Genomic DNA, 5663 nt, shown 5'->3' on the forward strand with positions numbered 1-5663 from the left:
CATATCTTGCCTTTACCAAATTTAGACCCTCAATCAATCCTAAATGTGCATCACTTGTACTTTGATCACTTTATACAAGGTCTTGCATTATTTTTAAAAGCAAGGTACTCTAATAGAACAGTCTATTACTTCAACAGAGTTGTTGAAGCAGCATGCATTGCATTGGGAACATGTTAAAATTATTATGTTATCATAGAGCAGCTCACATGATCTGGATGGGTGTGGAATCTAAATGATTCATTTCAGTTGATTCTTATTGCTGGCAACAGTGACATCTAACTCCACCCGATCTGTAGTTATAGTAACTGTTACATCACACAACACAACCACCTACTTTGTTTCTTCCTCTGTTCTAATATGATCAACATTTTCTTCACTTCATCATTACGATAATCTTAATAATTATAACCATCCAACTGTTTATATAAAACAACAACTACTTGATAGACTCCATGCTGTTCACAGCCGATTGTAGTATGATAAGAGCTCCCTCCACAGTGATGGGATTATCCCACACTTCTAACCTCCTAACACTACTGTTGTTGACTAGCAATCCTGCTGCAAGTGACTGCTCCAGTAAGAGTAATGCCACATGTCTCAACATTCAGTTCATTTATCTGACTGTTACTAAGTGCTCCTGCAATAGCAGTGATACCATCATCACCGATCTCATTGCCTGCAGTAGCAAGGACTTGTAGTGAACACTTCCCTAACACTTCACTGATACAAATGGCACCTGTAGTGTTCATTACAGTAATATAATAAGCTAAATGAGACTGTACAAGAGCCACCACACAATTAATTCTTGTCACACACTACACTACCTTTCACTGATAAATCATACCATTCTACTCTCAGCTCAGTCAGGGTGTTACTGTACTGGAGTTCACTTCAACCCATCATCTCCAATAGGATTAAAACTAGCAATCTTAATGAGGCACTACCTGCAATAATAACAGCTCAGTGGAATTCACTTCACAATTTTCACTATGTGTACCACCCCATCAATAGTTAAAAACAAACTAGTGAAGGTCACTACTCACCGTTAATGGTCATATTTGCTAGTGCCTTTATCGCCCATAGCAACGTGGAACTGTCACTGCTATGACATCTCATTACATCAGTGATCACAGCCATCACACTAGCAGCTGCCAACTGACCAACCAATGAGGGACTTAATTGGATCATGTGATTAGAGGGAAAATGGATGGGAACACTCACAATCTGCTGTCATAGCAGCAAACACAGAGCAGCCATACAACTGTACCATTGCATGTTCCTCAAAGTTTTGCATGTGACGTATTATTGCATCACATGATCCTGATAGCTCTACCTTCAACTGTGGCACTCTACAGGAAGAAAAAAATGTACCAAAAAAAGCCTACAGCCTGAATTACTAGGTCATTGTATTACCTTTCTATGGAAATACCCCATATAATTATATATATATATCATAGGCGTAGAGAAAGAGGGGCTAGGTGGAGCAAAGCCCCATCTAAATTTTAAGGGAAGAGGATATTTAGCTCTACAGCCTTCAATCCTTATACACTCGGCATACTCAAACAAAGCAGCAAAATAATTATATTTAAACATAGTCCTAATGAGAGAAACTGGCAAATGAGTGACAAAAACAGGGGCGGATCTAGGATTTATAAAAAGGGGGGGGGGGCTAACTCAAGGTACTAATCTCTTGGGTAGAGGCGTGCAAAGCACACTTCCCAGCATGTGAAGCATGCTGGAACTAGGGGGGTCTGGGGGCATGCCTCCCCAGGAAAATTTTGAAAAATAGATGCTAAAATACTGCAATTTGGAAACATTTCCACATAAAATTCATACCTGTAGATATTTTATATACTGCCTTTAGATTATAGGTATGGCTCTCTGAAGCATTTTGCTAATGGAAAAGTTTGGGTAGGTACAGACAACCAAGTACATGATGCACCCTCTCACAATTGCATAACACTGAATAGGTGCATGTTAGAATAAGAATGTTGAAAGTGGAAAATTTTGAAATTTGAACAATACAAGATTGAATCTGAGAGCATTTTCAATGGAAATTGTGTACCTGAATTAAGTATTGCCATACATATTAACTACACAAGTAGATGAATGAAGCCCTTTAAACAGACCTGTATGTATAGGTGCAGGCATATTTGGAAAAATTTCATAACAGAACCAACTAAATGTTTCCAGTGAATGTTCTATTAGAGTAGTTAGCTGACTGCTCTATTAGAGTATCTCGATCTTGTACACCTCCAATGCTGATCCGGGTCCTTGTTGCATAAACTTTAGCATAAATCCACTGATAATACCTTGGAAAGATGTTTATAAGGTGGTTTTATGAGTATTTGTATTATTAGTGATCATATAATTATGCCAAGACAAAATTCATTATAATACTCAGCATATTGTTCTAATATGACCTTCATCTTCTTCACTTCATAATCATAGTATTCTTTATCGATCATCACTAGTTCACAGACTTCAGTTCTGACCGTAATATCAGGCGACCTCCCTCAACAGTAGTAATGGGATTGTTGTACATATTTAATGTCCTAACACTGTTGTTGACTAGTAATCCTGCTGCAAGTGATCTCACTCCAGTAAGAGTAATGCCACACCAACAAACATGCAGGTATCTAATCTGACTGTTATTAAGTGCTTGTGCAATGGCAGTGATGCCATCATCACCAATGTTGTGAAGGACATCCTAAGGACTTGCAGTGAACATTTCCCTAATATTTCACTGATACAAATGGCACCTGTAAAGGCTGTAATATAGTTTTTGTACAATTGTATATTAACAAGTACACAATTTTTTTTTTGGAATTTTCAACATTAGGAACCATAGAACATCGATAAAAAGTACTGAAACAAGCTGGAGTAGTGCATGATATTAAATCACAGTAAAACAATAAGAAGTGTTATATCCCTACTGTGCATTTTCATTACAGTATCTCAAGTTGAGCACAGTAGGGATATAACACTTCTTATTGTAATATTGTGCACTACTCCAGCTGGTTTCAGCACTTTTTATCGAGCTATGGTCCCTACTCTAGTTGAAAATTCCAAATATTTTTGGGTACTTGTTTGTTAACTTTTTTTGTAAATAATTATGACTGGTGAAAACGCATCTGTCCCAGCTATTGTCTGAAAAGCGAAGTATCAATACGCTTCGCTGTCAGCTATGTTCAACCTGTTACACAGCATTTCGAATCAAGAACTGTTCGAAAAGAACATCTGCAATCCATGTATACCAAAAGAAATGGTGCCACGCGCCCCAGTTATATCAATTATCATCTGAAAAGTGAAGTATCCATTATGCCTTGTTGTAGGCTATGATCAACCCATTACACAGCACTACAAAAATCAAGAACTGTTCGAAAAGCACCTCTGCAATTAAAATAGCCACTATAAAAAATATGGACGATTTCCATTACGAAGGGAAGCCATCACATGCTACCACCAAATTTTATTTTATTTTTTTCCTGGGTGACCAGCCACCACCCCCAGCACCAGATTTCACTGTCAGCAAAGATGAATGGGACACAAAGGAGGACACTGGTAAGTCCATGAAAAATGCATTGTACATACTGCGGTATGCCAAAAGGCACCTCTCAGGCCAAAGCAATGTTGAACAGTGAAAAAATCAAGCCCATAGCCTTAGCCGTTAGAGTTACACTTGTCTGAAGGCGTCCGATCAGCCAGTAGAAAATTCTGTTAAATAAAAAAAAAATTAAATTCCATAGCAACTTGTTGAAAGCGTTTCAGGTCGATCTGAAAGCTTGTTTGGACTTAGTTTTACCTAACCAACACTGCCTCATCGTCGTCAGGGAATCTGAGGTTGGTTTTGGGTTACGTTATTTTGTGGGCCTTTGTAGTCCCTACTATACAGTACTATTGTACTGTATGATCATTTATCACATTATGACAATTTATTACAATAATTGTATTGTATTTTGTGTGGGAGGATCAAAATGCTGACGTGTATTGTATTTTAGTTAGTTACATCACTGTACTGTATGAGTCATACAGTAATGTGTAAGGAATGCTACATAAACAACTCCCACTTGGACAGCATGATTGATCACTGGTGTGACATTATATAATCGCTAAAACTAGCCAGCCTGTTTGTTGTACAAGATTATTACTGAACTGATACTGTGATCACCAAAAATTGAAGCAGATAGGATACTTGAGATGGCCGCTCTGAGCAAGATGACAAGGAAGTGCAGTAGTATAACACTTAGTATCACTAATGCTTGCATGTATATGAAAAAATACAGAACTTGAGGACACTTGTGTTAACTCAAGTGAAGCATCTTAGTACACAATACAGTGTGAACATTGTATGATACTGCTATCACTAAATTCAGGTCACATCCCAAGAGACTGACTGTAACAGCTATAATATTTAAGAAAGGGGGTTGCAACTATATAGCTAGACACATTTCAGTGTGTTGAACCACCACATATCAAAGACTTTTGAAGATAATCATATACTGATTAATCAGTTTGGCTTCTGACCTGGCCACTTCTGTGAAGCACAACTTACTTCTGATTTTGCAGAGGACATTGGACCAGGGTGTTCAAGTTAATGTCATATTAATTTTATAGATTTTAGAAATGAAGGTCTGTGATTCTGTCCCACATCAAAGACTACTAACAAATTTTACCATTGCAGAATTCAAGGGAAACCACTAGTACTGTAGACACCTTGAATGAAGTTAGATTTGTGACCATTGTTGACATTGGGTTTGATGTGTGACATGTGTCAACCAAACATTTTATCCATTGATGTTTTAAATGTGTATAACACATAATTATATTAAATGGAATCTTTATACAATTGTACAATCAATACCAAAAGTACAGGTTTTACCATGGTCCACCCTACCCTAGAATACGTGTCATTAGTATGGGACCCACATACTCAGAACACTATTCATTCTGTAGAAATGGTACAAAGACAAGGAGCTTGTTGGATTGTATTACATCTATGCTTGAAGACCTCAAGTGGCCTACTTTATCACATCAATGCACAATTTCAAAACTATATAACTCTATAAACGATCTCTCGGCCTTGAAGCTCCTCCACCTCTTATTCTATACGTCACCAAGAACTAATTTCATACAAATACAGTATTTTCCCAAAACAATAAATTACTGAATAACCTGTTCAAAAACAATTGAACCTGATCTAAATTACGTATTTGATTTATTACTATAACTATTGCTTATTAATTAATTTTTCTGGGTTGGTCCCCTGGACATATCAGTAACCCTGTCTGTCCAGCAATAATAAAATAAGTCCAATTCAGAAATTCGTTGCATATATATAAATATATATATTTTAAGTGTGTTATGTGTTGTTAATGTATATGCATGCAAACATGTGACAACACGTCAGGTTTGTAATGGTGTTAACTGTTTACCATACTGTACGCAAGAAAATTTTGATGTAAGAAAAATTTGACAAATTCACACCTCAGCAGGTTTGACGAATCAAATGTTGACGAATGGCAAGAAATTGTAGATAAAACCTGTACTTTTAAAGGCGCTTATAAACATTATTTTGACGAATCAAACCGATTCATCAAATTTTTCTGACGTCAAAATTTCCTTGCGTAAGGTACAAAGGAGAACTATACTGTACCATGAGC

This window comes from Dysidea avara, chromosome 10, assembly GCF_963678975.1.
Source record: "Dysidea avara chromosome 10, odDysAvar1.4, whole genome shotgun sequence".
In the NCBI taxonomy this organism is placed as follows: Eukaryota; Metazoa; Porifera; class Demospongiae; order Dictyoceratida; family Dysideidae; genus Dysidea; species Dysidea avara.